Source organism: Mobula hypostoma, unplaced genomic scaffold (genome assembly GCF_963921235.1).
Source record: "Mobula hypostoma unplaced genomic scaffold, sMobHyp1.1 scaffold_95, whole genome shotgun sequence".
Taxonomy (NCBI): domain Eukaryota; kingdom Metazoa; phylum Chordata; class Chondrichthyes; order Myliobatiformes; family Myliobatidae; genus Mobula; species Mobula hypostoma.
Window position 1 is genome coordinate 73,450 of NW_026948255.1, and position 16,417 is coordinate 89,866.

A 16,417-nucleotide genomic window follows, 5' to 3' on the forward strand; every position below is an offset into this window, starting at 1 on the left:
TGTTGTCCTATACCCATTGATTGGTTTTGTAAATCTTTTTTGCAGGTTAAAAATGATAAGGGATTTGTTTCTGGGAATCTCGAACACAACACACCAGTTTTGCTGTCTCTGTCCAGATATTTAATAAGTGGAGCAAGGGATTCACTTGATCATCCTTCCTGCTCAGACTGTGGGGAGGGATTCACTCGATCATCTGACCTGCTGGCACGCCTGTCATTTTACACAGGGGGGAGCCCATTCATCTGCTCAGACAGTAGGAATGGATCAGTCGGTCATCTCAACTGAAGGTACATCAGCAAGTTCACACTGGGACAAGGACATTCACCTGTTTTGTGTGTGAGAAGGGATTCAGTCGGTCTTCCCACCTGTGGACACACCAGTCAGTTCACACTGGGCAGACGCTGGTTATATGCTGAATTTTTGGGGAAGGATTCACTCAGTCGTCTGACCTAATGGCACACCAGCGAGTCCAAACTGGGGAGCGGCCGTTCACCTGCTCGAACTGTGGGAAGGGATTCACTTGCTTATCTAAACTGAAGGAACACCAGTCAGTTCACACTGGGGAGAGGACATTCACCTGCTCAGACTGTGGGAAGGGATTCACTCAGTCATCCCACCTACTGAGACACCGACCGGTCAGTTCACACAGGGGAGAGGACGTTCACCTGCTCTGACTGCGGGAAGGGATTCACGGAATCATCTCAACTGAAGGTACATCAGCGAGCTCATACTGGGGAGAGGCCATTCACCTGCTCAGACTGTGGGAAGAGATTCTCTTTGTCATCTCAGTTACTGAGACACCAGTCAGTTCACACCGGAGAGTGGCCATTCACCTGCTCGGACTGTGGGAAGAGATTCACTGAATCTTCTCGCCTACTGAGACGCTGGTCAGTTCACACTGGGGAGAGGCCATTCACCTGCCCAGACTGTGTTAAGGGATTCACTGAATCATCTCAACTGAAGGTACATCAGCGAGTTCACACTGAGGAGAGGCCATTCACCTGCTCAGAGTGTGGGAAGGGGTTCACACCAGGGAGAAGCCGTTCACTTGCTCAGACTGTGGGAAGGGATTCACTCGGTCATCTCGCCTACTGACACACCAGTCAGTTCACACAGGGGAGAGGCCATTCGCCTGCTCAGTGTGTGGGAAGAGATTCACTCGATCATCAGTTCACACTGGGTAGAGGCCGATCACTTGCTGTGTGATGTGTCCTCTGTTACAAATCAGTACCCCGAAATAACAAACAGTACACAATATGTGATTAAATGAATGAGATTTAAAATTCTAACTTTGACTGTAGGGTTAGTAAAGAAAACAAAAAAACAGAAGATGGGCCCACTCTCTCCATTCACGTCTTCTCATCTCTCCCCAGCAAAAGACCATGAAATCTCTCTTCCAGACTCACAAGAAAGAACATTTCTGTCATTGGATAGCCCCGCACTCCAAAACCCTGTTATCTCTAGTCGTAACCTAAACATCGCTGCTTCAGAGAAACCATTACCTCAGCAGTGAAACATTGCTGAGTGGCCGTTACATTAGCAGTGAAACCTACAGCATGTTACACTTGTGACACACTGCCGGGTTCACACTGGGGAGAACGTTTCAATAAGCTGCTTGCTGGATATTTGTCCATCACCATTGCTGAATATAATTTTGAGAGTGACTGTCAGTGCTGGACTCTGCAATTATTGCTGCTGCTCACCACACACAGTTCTGCACCCTGGACACTGGGCATGGGAGGAGTTTCTTCTGCTGCATATTCACTTTTAATGGGACTGGAGTTTAAAATTCTGGATCTGAGACAAATAAGTCATTTCTATTTTAAACTCTGTCTCTGGTACTTAGTGAATTTATAACACACCTAGTGTACAGTAGAGAATCAGCTCAGGCCTGCTGGACCCTGCCAGTGATTCTGTTCCACAACAGTCCTTTTAAATCCTCCCCTGTTGTTCATCTCTCGCTCTTCCTGCGATGATGGGTTCCAAACAGTCACCACTCTGTGGGTGAAGAGGTTTCCCTTGAATTTTCTGCAGGCTGAAGAAGTGGAGCTGACTGCAGTTCTGTCTGAGATGTTCTTCGCCCCTCTAATTTCTGGGCTGAGGAAGAATAACATTGGTAGTTAACCTCCTTATTCAGGGCTCATTTTCACGTTATGGGTCATTTTCCCTGCTTCTGAAGGGTTGTAAGGAAACACCACTGTCCTCTAAAGACTGAAATCAGAATGGGAAACCACCAGTTGGATGTTCAGTGGAGCAGGGTCAGAAACCAGAGGCGGGTCTGCACGGGGCAGAGTTTGGGGCTCTGGACGATGGTCGGGGTAAGAACGTATGATGAGGAGAAGGGAATCAGCAGCGGGGTGTGGCAACGAATGACAGAGTAGCAACATCTGGAAGCTGATTGACAGGGAAAATAATTCGGTTAATACCCGTGGTGAGGGTGTGTTGGGAATGGTTTTATCTATTGAGGGAGTTGTTCCTGCTTGTTTATCCTGTAATATTATATCCGGATGGTTATTATGGATTGTCCTATATGTAATAATGTATTGATTATCATATCATTCGTCAGATTTTCTGGGTCTGGCTTGAATTTATGGTACCTTTACAAATTGATGGAGGGCATTCATGAGTTTGTATTTTAAAGCAAGATTTTGATGAATGATATTTGCCACTTGATTGTACCTTTGTAAGTAATCAGATTGAGTTAAACTGCTGCAGGATCCCGAAATGTGTTGGATTGTGTCTGGTTTCTCTTGGCATTTTCTGCACTTGCTGCCTTGTTTGTTTATTTTTCATGTGTTTTTGATTTTTTTTTTTCCCTTTTTTTGAACCACCTTGTCCTGTATTTCTGGAAGGACCCCCTCTGTTTCTGGGAAGAGTTCTCCAACTCTCAGTCAGGTGCTCGATGCTTCCTTGTCACCATCCCGTCTGCTCAGATCGTTGGGATGTCTCCCATGGAAGGTCATACTCATTCCACTGGTTAATGTTTTCTTCCATAGTGATGATTCATTTTTCTGATTTGACCTCTCATTTATGTTTTCTGGTCTGTATTTCTTACCACGATTGCATATACACACAGGGAGTGCTGAATCCTGTTCATTTTTGATGAAAATATATACGAGGGGTGATTGATATGTTCGTGGCCTCGGGTAGGAGTCAGTTTTAGAAAACCTAGCACATTTATTTTTCAACATAGTCCTCTCCTACATTTACACACTTAGTCCAGCAGTCGTGGAGCATACGGATCTTGGACCTCCAGAAAGTGTCCACAGATGGGCGATTGATAAGTTCATGGCCTAAGTTAGAAGGAGATGAGTTATAAAGCTCTCGTTATATGCACATGCAGGTCAGCTCTTTGAGTGATTATGCGGAAAGTTTGAAGTTAATAACTCATTTCCTTCTACCTTAGGCCACAAACCTATCAATTACCCCTGATGAGTTCTTAACTTCAGACTTTCTGCATAATCACTCAGAGTTGAACTGCATGTGCATGTAACGAGGGCTGTATAACTCATCTCCTCCTACCTTAGGCCGTGAATTTATCAATCACCCCTCGTACTTAGAAGTTTTATCTGACTGTTGTGTGATTTTGTTTTAATGTGTGTTATTTCACTTCCTCCTTCTGTCCAAGGTAGTGTTAATCTAAGTGGGTTTGAGTATAAATAGTCTTTTCTAAAGTTTTCCAAAGTTCTTATTTATCTTTATAAATTTTACTGATTGAAATGGGACCAAGATACTTTCATTTTAAAAATGCCAATGTTGGTATTGATGAAAGTGTTTATTGCCTTTGTTGTGTTTGTTAACTATTGAGCTCTGTTTGGCAGGTTTTTTTAAGCCTTGAACTAAATATTGTCAAAGGTTTTCCCTATTTCACACTACTTTCTATTTTCTTTCCTTGTTGTTATTCTAGATACATTGGGATCAAGAGCCCCGATGAAGGGTCTTGGCCTGAAATGTTGATTCCCATCTATAGATGCTGCCTGACATGCTGAGATCCTCCAGCACTTAGTGTGTCGTTCTCTAGATTTCTAGCATCTGCAGGTCCACTTGTTTCCCAGATACTTATATGTTTCTTGAAAGAACAAGCCAAGAACAAGCTGGTATTGGGGTTGTGTGGCTGTGTTTGTAAAATATTAAATAAAATCATTAGAAAGACCTGGCATAGGATTGGAAGGTGTAGAATCTGTGAGTCGAATTAAGGAACAGCAAATGTAAAAAAAAAATCCCTGATGGGAATTGTATAGAGACCCCCAAACAGTAGTAAGTATCTGGTCCACAAATTACAATGGGAGATAGAAAATGTGTGCGAAAAGGGCAATATTACAATAGTCATGGGGGATTGTCATGCAGGTGACTAGGAAAATTAGCATGGTGTTGGTCTCAAGAGAAGGAATTCCTGGAATGCCAACAAGATGCTTTTTTAGTGCAGCTCGTGGTTGAGACCACTTGGGGATCAGCTATTCTGGATTGGGTGTTGTAATGAAGCAGAATTAATTAGGTCACTTAAATTCAAAGAACCCTTAGGGGCAAGGGATCTTTATATGATCAAATTCACCCTGATATTAGAGAAGGAGAAGCTAAAGTCAGATGTGGAATAAACATAGAAACATAGAAAATAGGTGCAGGAGTTGGCCATTCGACCCTTCATTTATTATGATCATGGCTGATCATTCAACTCAGAACCCCGCCCCAGCCTTCCCTCCATACCCCCTGATCCCCGTAGCCACAAGGGCCATATCTAACTCCCTCTTAAATATAGCCAATGAACTGGCCTCAACAGTTTCCTGTGGCAGAGAATTCCACAGATTCACCACTCTCTGTGTGAAGAAGTTTTTCCTAATCTCGGTCCTAAAAGGCTTCCCCTCTATCCTCAAACTGTGACCCCCTCGTTCTGGACTTCCCCAACATCGGGAACAATCTTCCTGCATCTAGCCTGTCCAATCCCTTTAGGATCTTATACGTTTCAATCAGATCCCCCTCAATCTTCTAAATTCCAACGAGTACAAGCCCAATTCATCCAGTCTTTCTTCATATGAAAGTCCTGCCATCCCAGGAATCAATCTGGTGAGCCTTCTTTGAACTCCCTCTATGGCAAAGATGTCTTTCCTCAGATTAGGGGACCAAAACTGCACACAATACTCCAGGTGTGGTCTCACCAAGGCCTTGTACAACTGCAGTAGTACCTCCCTGCTCCTGTACTCGAATCCTCTCGCTATAAATGCCAGCATACCATTCGCCTTTTTCACCGCCTGCTGTACCTGCATGCCCACTTTCAATGACTGGTGTATAATGACACCTAGGTCTCGTTGCACCTCCCCTTTTCCTAATCGGCCACCATTCAGATAATAATCTGGTTTCCTATTTTTGTCACTAAAGTGGATAACTTCACATTTATCCACATTAAATTGCATCTGCCATGAATTTGCCCACTCACCCAACCTATCCAAGTCACCCTGCATCCTCTTAGCATCCTCCTCACTGCTAACACTGCCACCCAGCTTTGTGTCATCCGCAAACTTGGAGATGCTGCATTTAATTCCCTCATCCAAGTCATTAATATATATTGTAAACAACTGGGGTCTCAGCACTGAGCTTTGCGGTACCCCACTAGTCACCGCCTGCCATTCTGAAAGATCCCGTTTATTCCCACTCTTTGCTTCCTGTCTGCTAACCAATTCTCCACCCACACCAGTACCTTACCCCCAATACCGTGTGCTTTAAGTTTGCACACTAATCTCCTGTGTGGGACCTTGTCAAAAGCCTTTTGAAAATCCAAATATACCACATTCACTGGTTCTCCCCTATCCACTCTACTAGTTACATCCTCAAAAAATTCTGTGAGATTCGTCAGACATGATTTTCCTTTCACAAATCCATGCTGACTTTGTCCGATGATATCACCGCTTTCCAAATGTGCTGTTATCACATCTTTGACAACTGACTCCAGCAGTTTCCCCACCACCGATGTTAGGCTAACCGGTCTATCATTCCCTGGTTTCTCTCTCCCTCCTTTTTTAAAAAGTGGGGTTACACTAGCCACCCTCCAATCCTCAGGAACTAGTCCAGAATCTAAAGAGTTTTGAAAAATTATCACTAATGCATCCACTATTTCTTGGGCCACTTCCTTAAGCACTCTGGGATGCAGACCATCTGGCCCTGGGGATTTATCTGCCTTCAATCCCTTCAATTTACCTAACACAACTTCCCTACTAACATGTATTTCGCTCAGTTCCTCCATCTCACTGGACCCTCTGTCCCTTACTATTTCTGGAAGATTATTTATGTCCTCCTTAGTGAAGACAGAACCAAAGTAATTATTCAATTGGTCTGCCATGTCCTTGCTCCCCATAATCAATTCACCTGTTTCTGTTTGCAGGGGACCTACGTCTCATACCTTCAAAGTTACCCCTCTTTAATTTCAGAACCTTTGTTTCTGAATTAACTATGTCACTCTCCATCTTAATGAAGAATTCCACCATATTATGGTCACTCTTACCCAAAGAGAATTAGAGAGGCATAAGAGATAAACTGGTCAAAATTGATTTGCAAAGAACACGGGCAAGGATAAAAACAGAGCAGCAATGGCAGGAATTTCTGGAAGCAATTCGGAAGGCACAGGATATATACAGTGACATGCAAATGTTTGGGCACCCCTGGTTAAATTTCTGTTACTGTGAATAGCTAAGTGAGTAAAAGATGACCTGATTTCCAAAAGGGACAAAGTTAAATATGGCACATTTCTTTAATATTTTAAGCAGGATTACATTTTTATTTCCATCTTCTGCAGTTTCAAAATAATGCAAAAGGAAAAGGGCCCGAAGCAAAAGTTTGGGCAAGCTGCATGGTCAGTACTTAGTAACACCCCCTTGGCAAGTATCACAGCTTGTAAACGCTTTCTGTAGTCTTTCAATTCTACGAGTCTTTCAGTTCTTGTTTGGGTAAATTTCTGGGTTCAGTCATTAGCAGCAAAGCACTGACTGTGGAAATTACAGATCAGAATATTATTAGAGTCACAGAGCCCAGCAGCACTGAAACAGGCCCTTCGGCCCTTCTAGTCTATGCTGACCTGTTTGTTTTTACTGCCCAGTTCCAACTACCTGCACTATAGCCTCCATACACCTCCCATCCACGTCATCACCAAAATTTCTCCTTAGTGTACAAATCGAACCCACATCCACCACTTCCACTGGCAGCTCATTCCACACTCCCACCAACCTCTGAGTGAAGAATTCCCCTTCAGACTCCCCAAAAAGAATTCACTTTCACCCTGAACTTATGTCCAATGTGGGGGTGAGAGGGAGGATGGGGCAGAGAGGGAAGACAGTAAAGGGTAGTAATGTTACCTCCTTACAACAAAACTAACCCTCTCACTGTGTCAGAATCAATGATTAAATCCAGCACCAACCACTGTGTTTTCATTCCTGCACGTTGTAACTTGAACCATCTCACTGAGGGTCTGATGGAGACACAACCCCTGCCCTCTGCACATGTGATCACATCTCCCTTGCTTCTGACATTTCAAATACCCTCAGAATGGTTTTCTGATTCAGTCTGAAGGTTATGGTACATTCAGCTCATCGTCAGACCTGACAAACCATGTCTTCCCACAGCTGGTTCCACCTGTTGGTGTGTCCTCTTTCCTCCACCTCCAGGGAAGCTGCATCTCCACACAAACCCCTCACTTGAGATGACTGTCTGTACCCGTGACACAGGAAATCACATCACTGTCACTCTCCTGATACCATCCGGGAAGCGGTACCGCAACATAAAAGCCAGGACCAACAGGCTCCGGGACAGCTTCTTCCACCAGGCCATCAGACTGATCAACTCACGCTGATCTGAGTGTACTCTATATTACATTGTCTGTTTTATTTATTATAAACTATTATAAATTACTATGATTGCACGTTGCACATTTAGATGGAGACGTAACGTAAAGATTTTTACTCCTGATGGATGTAAGAAATAAAGTCAATTCAATTCAGTTCCTGATTCCGTGTCTGAGCTGCTCGCCTCCGGGTATCCTCCGGCAACAAGCTTCTTCCTCAGTCACCATCTGTCAGATTATAAAAAACAATTAAAACGATCTATCAGACAGCTCCTGTACCCCTCCACCCCTGAACAGGTTCCGCTGTTAAAACTCTCTGCTCAGCCCCTTCCCTATTCCCTTTCCCTTTCAGACTCCCGATGTGCCAGCAGATCCGAATTCACCGTGTGGACATTTCTACCCCACAGGAGGCTGTACAAACCCGTGTCCTTCTCTGATGCACAGCTCAGTGACCCCAATCCCTGTCTGCACTCGCAGCACATGACGGTGACAGCTGTCCCAGACTCTAACTCACAATCTTGTAACACATAATCTTGTTCACAGCAAGTTTAGACAGTCATTAATATGAAGAGACAATTGTTGTTTCCTGAAAGGACAGGCGAGCGAAGCTGTCTGATCCAATTCACCAGATGGTCCGGTGTTTACAAGTTAATTTGTCCCGGGACCCACACCCACACCCACTCATAACCCCGACCCACACAGACAGACAGACTGTCCCTTCGCCCCAAACCCCCTGCAGAACCACAAGGAATTGATCCACGGCCCGGGCTCGGTCGCAAAGTGAAAACCGGGGCTGAGGAGAGCCCGGAGACAAACACCCCGCTGCCCACTCCACCAACAACATGGCACAGCCGGACACATCTCACAACACCGGATCCGGTCCCGATGAAACCCGAATTTAATTTTGTTGTTCCAGATCGGACCCAACAAAAGGTGTTTTAAAACTGAAGCGCTCCCCCTCACGTGACGTCACACAGCTCCCCCCCCCCCCGCACGCGCCTGACGTCACCCATGGTCTCCCCGTATCTGCATCTGCTGTCAGAGGATTCAGGAGTTGCGCTATTCCCATTGGTGCGAAGCGATGTCAATCACCGGTTACAACCAGTCGCGGAGACGGACCGGCCGAGAGGGCGTTACCCTCGCTGACTCCGTTCGCCGCCCAAAAGACAAACTCCTCATCAGAGCAGAACAAATCCCAAAGTAAATGTCCGCTTTCTGATTTATTTCCATTTCCCTCCGAGGGAAGTTGGGGCGTTTGTGAAGCGTCTCCTGCGGCCGGAGTCTGATGTATCGCTGAGAGGTAGGAGGAGACCGCTCGGCCCGTCGGTTTGATGCCGGTTCCCCGGGGAGGGAGAGGGGGATTTTATTGAAAGGATGAAGACGGTGAGAGGGGGCGAACAGGGTGTTTGTCCCGGTGGGGACAGGAGGGGCTCATCTGTGGAAATGTCTGAGCCCATGGTGGTGGCGATTCACCACATTGGGGACAAACACCGACAGACTGTTGCCCTGCAAGCGGGGCCAATGGTCCGGGAAAAGTGACAATTATTTGTGTTTTGTTGAGATTGTACCGGCAATATGGTGTAAAATCCCGCTCCCCACACTAACACGGGTTATACAGACCAAAGAACAAACTGCCGGAGGAACTCCGTGGGTCGGGCAGCATCTGTGGAGGGAAATGGACCGTCACCATTTCAGGCCGAGACCCTCCCTCTGGACTGAGAGTGGACGGGAAATAGAGAAAAGAGGTGAGGGGTGGGGATGGGGCAAGAGCTGGGGAGTGAGAGGTGGATCCAGGTGAGGGGGAGGTGGGAAGGTGGAAATAGTGACAGGGGTGGGAGGTGAGTGGTTGGGGCAACACGGGGCAACAAATGCAGAAGATGGAAATTAATTCAATAGAGGATTAACAAAGAGGTTAGAGAGTATTTGTTATTGAGAGTGCAATGAAGATTCACCAGACTGATCCCTGGAGTGGTGGGGTCATCATATGAAGAAAGATCAAATGTGATAACCCTTTCATTTCGAGAATGCGGATCGGGCAGAAACATGTGGCTGAGATGGGAGAGCAGCCGTCATCTTGTTGATGGTTAGAGGGGCTGAATGGCCACCTCCTGCTGTTTTTCACTTGATGTTTCAGTGTTCCTGTCCAGTGAGGCTGGAGGAATGTGAATGTGAATGAGTGTTTATAAACATGGACTGATTTAAATGAAACCTGCACATTTCCGGTTTGGGTCTGAATTGTGTGTTGGACCGGGATGGGAATCGAGCCCGTGACTCTCTGACCTGGAGGTGGAGGGAAAGGGACAGAGAAGGTATGGCGAGAAAAGGTGACTATGTATTTGTTGTAAATATGTAATAATGTGGGAAATTCAGTGGATGGGTTGGGCAGCGTGTGAGGGGCGAGGAGCAGAGTCACCGGTTCAGGTGGGAGACCATCCACCCATCACCTGATCTCGTTTCCTGTTCACATTTTCCCGCAGAACTGCGGCGTCTGCCGGTCACTGCTCTACGTGTCCGTGTAGCTTCATCTTTCGCCCATTCAGACAAGGCAGTGAGATCCGGATCTGTCACGTCCTCTCGTTGTGGGTGAACAATATGTTTTTATCTGCAATATTTTCATCATGTTTCATTCCACTGGTTTTACCTGCGGAAGTGCAGCCAATGTTTCTGGGTGTATGACCCATTTATGTGAGAATTTTGCCTTTTCTATTTATCTGAGCTTCTCATAAATGTGTACAGTTTAGTTAAGCTTCACTCCAGAATTTCCAAGGCAACAACCCAGTCAGTCAAATAGTTCCACACAATTAAAATAGTTTATTACGTCTTTTATTTTTTAAAATTTTGTATTATAAAGTTTGTACTTACGTAATTTAACTATTTAATATGTATATTCTTATTTTATATCACAAATGTTAAAATCTATTGTTATGAATTAGGTTCTACTGCTGCCGCAGAGACAACAAATTTCATGACATATGCCGGTGCTATTAAACCTGATTCTGATAATCGGTGTGGGGGACCCACTACTGGTCACCTGATCCCAGTTACTGCAGATCGTAAAGCGAGATTGAAGCCTTTTCTATTTGTTTGCATTCTTCAGAAATGACAATAGTTCAGTTAAGTTTCCTTCCGAGGTTCAAAAGCAGAAGCTCAGTCTGACTAATATTTGCACACAATTAAAATGGAGAATTTGTTTGTTATCATCACGTACTGAGCTACAATGAAAATCTTGCCTGACGTACCATCCACACAGATCTACACGTTACAACAGTACATTGAGCTGATATACGACAAAACAATAACTGTAACAAAGCATTATGGCTGCAGAGAAAGTGCAGTGCAGATAGACATATGGTGCAGGGTCACGTCGAGTTACATTGTGAGGTCGAGTCCATTTTATCGAACTGGAGACCATTCATTTGGCTTATAGCCACAGACAGGAAGCCGTCCTTAAGCCCGGTGTTACGTGCTCTAAGGCTTTTGTATCTCTTCCCCGATGGGGGAGCGGGTTTGCAGCAAGAATGTCCGGGTTGTGAGGATCTTTGTGTACATGGCCTGCTTTTCCGACGCAGGGGGAGTGTAGGAAGAGTCCATGGAGGGGAGGCTCGTTTCTCTGATGTTCTCTGCTCTCCAAAGCTCTCTGCAGTTCCTTGCAGTCATGGGCAGAGCAGTAGCCCTACGAAGGCGTGAAGTATCGACAAGAAGCTCAGAGACCTCGGCCTTCACCCTGCCGTGTGTAGCTGGATCCTGGACTTCCTGTCAGATCGCCGGCAGGTGGTAAGAGTGGGCTCCCTCACCTCTGTCTCTCTGACCCTCAGCACACATACTCCACAGGGTTGTCTCCTTGGCCCCCTCCTTTACTCTCTTTATACCCATGACTTGTGTCATCACCCATAGCTCCAATCTACTAATTAAATTTGCTAACGACATTACATTGATTGGCCTCATCTCAAATAACAACTTTCAATCGATCAAATGCCTCCTGACAAGGCTCAGTCCAAACAAGGCTCAGTCTTTCACCCTTCTTCGGGAGATTAGTCAGAGGAAGAGCAATTTCAGCAAAGTTCTTACAGAACTTACGATAATATCCAACCATTCCCAGAAACCTTCTAAGAGCCTTCTTACCAGTCAGAATAGGAACTTCAGAAATTGCCTGGACTTTCGCCTGAACAAGAGCCAACTTGCCTTGACCTACAACACAGCCAAGGTAGATCACAGTGGTATGGACAAGTTCACTCTTAGCCAAGGCTATATCCACACTAGACCGGATAAATCCGTAACAGAAGCTTTTTCTCTTTGTTTTGACCCTCCGTCCACATTGAAACGGCACTTTCCTCCCCCGGAAATGCAGCTTTTCAGAAACGCACTCCAGAGTGAATAAATCTGAAAACACCTAATATCCACTGTACTGTGTACGGGGTAACCGGCTATTTTGAAAACCTCTGTCATGACATGCCCGAACAAATGGTGGCATCAGTGCTGTATTTCATTGTTTTCTTGAACGCAACCTCCAACTCCACCACAATATCTGACAATAGATGTGTAACAGCCTAATGTAACATTGTATGGAAAAACAAGGTAACACTGATGCAGACATGTTTTACACATTTAACAAGGTGCTTTATTAATGTATTGCTTGTGCAAACATTCAATAGGTGCACTTGTCACTTGTGCCCAGTAACTTGTTTTATTGCACATGTTAAACACAGCAAAATAATACACAAAGACATGGCAAAAGTAAAGGCAAACAAATGAGGTAACAGCAAATTTCACTTTTGCCCAGTAACAAGCCTTATTGCATTTAGTTGTAGCTGTCGTCCCTTTCAGTGGTGAAGAAACTATGGCTGTAGGATATATTGCTGGACAAACTTGCACCAAGTCTTTCATTTGGCAACTTCCTTTTAAGTTTTTCTGGTCTGTAACTGGACAAATGCGCACCAAGTATACCATTTCCTCTTCGCTTGTTTTCTGTACATGTGTCCTGCGCATGTCCAGTAGGAAGAGATTTGCCCAAATATCCATTTTAATGTGGACTGAGATAGTTTCAAAAACGCCTGGTGTGGATGCCTATCGTTTTTATGCAAAACCGGTGTTTTCAAAATTATCCGGTTTAGTGTGGATACACTAAACTAATGTTTAGTGTAGCCCAAGTTAACTGTAAGGTTGGCCTGGGAAAGCCTGTCAAACAGCTTTTCTACTGCAGAGATATGCTCTTCCCAAATGTCACTCCCTGTGACTAAGTCATCAATATAGGCATCTGTGTGTTCTAACCCTCGAATTACAGAATCAATCATTCTCTGGAATGTTCCTGGAGCATTTTTCATTCCAAACGGCAAGACATTGTATTCATACAACCCAGAAGGTGTCACAAATGCAGAAAATTCTCTACCTCTGTCCGTCAATGGAACACACCAATACCCTTTCAACAGATCAATCTTTGTCAGAAATTTAGCTTTTCCAACCTTATCGATGCAATTATCCACCCTAGGGATAAGATAGGCATCTGTTTTTGTTGCTGCATTTACCTTCCTATAATCAGTGCAAAATTTAACACTACCATCAGGTTTGAGCACAATAATGCAGGGTGAGCTCCAATCTGATGTTGAAGGCCTAATAATACCATTTTCAGCATATATCCAACTTCTTGCTCAGCCAATTTACACTTTTCTATGTTCATGCAATATGGGTGTTGTTTAATCAGTTTGGCTTGAGCAATATCTACGTCATGTACTGTGACCGTGGTTTGCTTGGGAACATCGGGAAATAAATCTTTAAATTTCATAATTAATTCCTCAGCTGTTGCTGTTGCTTTGGCTGCAGATGAGCCGACTTGTTATCAATGTTTTCGAGAACAACCGAGTTCATTACCCTAACTGGGACCATGTTTGGCTTGTGAAAAGTCTCAGCTGAGTCAATTGTTTCATTCTCAGGGTTGTCAGATTCATATGTTTGACAACAACACTCACAGATGGTGTCTGCTTGTCAAAATAAGGCTTTATCATATTTATGTGTGCCACCTGTGTTGGTTTATGTCAGTCGGGTGTTTTAATAACATAATTCACATCAATAATTTGAGAGACTATTTCATATGGTCCATTGAATTTCGCCTGAAGTGGATTTGTCAACATTGGAAATAAGGCAAGTACCTTATCCCCCACCTGGTATTTTCTTTCGCAAGCCTGCTTATCAAATTAACACTCCATTTTGTTTTGAGAAATCTTTAAGCTTTGTCTCGCTAGGCTACAGGCCTGGTATAGTTTATTTTTGAACTTCAAAACATAGTCTAACAAGTTAACATGTACATCCCCATCAATCCACTGTTCCTTTAACAAGGGCAAAGATCCCCTCACTCTATGACAAAATACAAGTTCAAAAGGACTAAAGCCCAGTGATTCCTGTACCGACTCTTACTGCCACTCTTCCTTCATCCCAGTCTTTTCCATTTTCAACACGGTATGTCTTAATCATTGTTTCGAGGGTAGAATGAAATCTTTCTAAAGCCCCTTTTGATTCCGGATGGTACTCAGACAATGTAATTTGTTTAGCTCCCAGTTCATAAACTACCTGTTGGAATAATCCAGATGTAAAATTACTTCCTTGTTCAGACTGGATTTCTTTAGGCAAACCAAATAAAGTAAAAAAAAAAGAAACTTGGTAAAGGCCTTCACCACAGTTTTAGCTTTAACATTTCTGAGAGGTCTTGCCTCTGGGAATCTGAATACAGTACACATAATAGTTAGCAAATACTGATGGCCAGCTTTAGTCTTTGGCAATGGGCCAACACAATCCACTATAACTTTGGAAAAAGGTCACCAAATGCAGGTATATGCCGGAGTGAGGCCACTGGGGTGACCTGATTAGGTTTACAAACAAATTGATAAGTGTGACAGGTTCTGTGAAAGGTCACAATATCTGTCCTCAAATTAGGACAGTAAAATTCTTTCATAATCCTGTTTACAGTTTTATTCACTCCAAAATGGCCACCTAAGGGCATACTGTGGGCCAAAGTTAAAATTTCAGTCCTATAAACTTTAGGGACTACAACTTGGTGAACAATTGCCCATTCCTCACTCACAGGTATAGCAGGTGGCCTCCACTTCCTCATTAACACTCCATCCTTGAAATAATAGCCAACTGGCACTTTCTTAATCTCATTGTCTGAGAGAGCTGTTTCTTTTAAAGCTTCAATCTCAGGGTCTCTGTTCTGTTCTGCTATAAACTCCTTCCTAGACAGGGATAAATCTTACTCACCAGACTTACTACCTGAATCCTGTTGAAACAACGAAGGTAGAACAGTCCCTGACAAGTCATCACAACCTGAATCCCGATTTTGGCCATCATGGGTATCAGAATCATGCTACACAGAACTGTCTGCATTGGCAGACTTTTTAGCCATACTTCGAGTTACTGCGCAGGAAGGATAAATGTTAAAATCCATCTGTGGGTCGTCAGTGGTTGGCTTAGTTGTCAACTGCACTGCAGGAACAACTTTACCATCTGCCAGGTCATTCTGTAACAGCAAAGTAACAACTTCCACCGGTAAACTGGAGCATAATCTGAATTTAACAGGTCCTGAAACCAACCCTGACTGTAAAGTTACCTTGTGCAATGGCACAGAAACCATGCTGCCCCAATGCCTTTAATAAGATTTACCTCACTGGTGTTAAGTCTCATCACCAAACTTTAGAACATTGTCTAATATAAGTGACTGAGAAGCCTCAGTATCTCGATGAATTTTCACTGGTAATGGGGTTGACCTTCCTTTACTAATACAAGCCCATCTGACATAAAATGATCGAATCCCTTCTTCACTCGGTCAGACCTCTTAGTCCTTAACTGAGCCTCAACAGAATGTTCAGAACCCTGTGGGTTTATAGGTGCTTCAACATACTGATCACAGGCACTTGGGACTGCCTCCTTTTCCTTTTTCTTCTTCAGGACGGAACAATTAGCCATCATATGACCAGCTTTCTTACAACAGTAAGAAGTAATACCAGAATATTTCTCCTTCAACTGCTCCCCTTCATCATTACTTTTGTTATTAGTTCCAGCATTAACTTCTGGTTTACCCTGGTTATCCCTGCTACTCTTTTGGAAGCTCTTATTGGGGGTAAACTCACGAGTTATGAGTTAAAGCAAACTCATCTGTGAATCTAGCAGACTCCTGCAAACTGGCAGAATCCTTTTCATCTAAAGATATCTTTATGTCATCAGGGACGCACCTTTTGAATTCTTCAATTAAAACCAACTCTTTCAAGCTGTTAAAATCATCATTTACATTTTTATACGTGCACCAGCGGTCAAAACACACAAACATCTCATAAGCAAATTCCATACAAGTCTGGTTCAGAGATCTCCTCAAATTTCTAAACTTTTGCCTGTATGCTTCTGGGACCAACTCGTAAGCTTTGAGCACAGCCTGTTTCACAATGTCAAAATCAGCTGCTTTATCAACTGTCAAAGCAGAATAGGCTTGCTGAGTCTCCCCTTTAATTACAGTTTGTCAGAGAATTGGCCAACCCTCTTTTGGCCACTTTAAACTCTGAGCAAACTTCTCAAATGCAAAGTAATTATCAACCTCTGCTTAATCAAATG

General features: G+C 44.0%; 1 long non-coding RNA gene across 2 annotated transcripts in view; it reads left to right on the forward strand.

Annotated features, from left to right (window-relative positions):
• Nucleotides 1-12,928, forward strand: part of LOC134342220 (uncharacterized) — a 58,184-nt gene extending 45,256 nt beyond the window's left edge. Inside the window, exon 6 of one of the 2 annotated variants that reach the window (XR_010016983.1) lies at nt 10,303-12,928. This is a non-coding gene — a long non-coding RNA (uncharacterized LOC134342220). Of the gene's footprint in view, nt 1-7,607; nt 8,116-10,302 lie in introns of those variants that run through there. The other variant, XR_010016982.1, reaches the window with a different exon arrangement.
• The last annotated feature ends 3,489 nt before the right edge of the window (nt 12,929-16,417 follow it).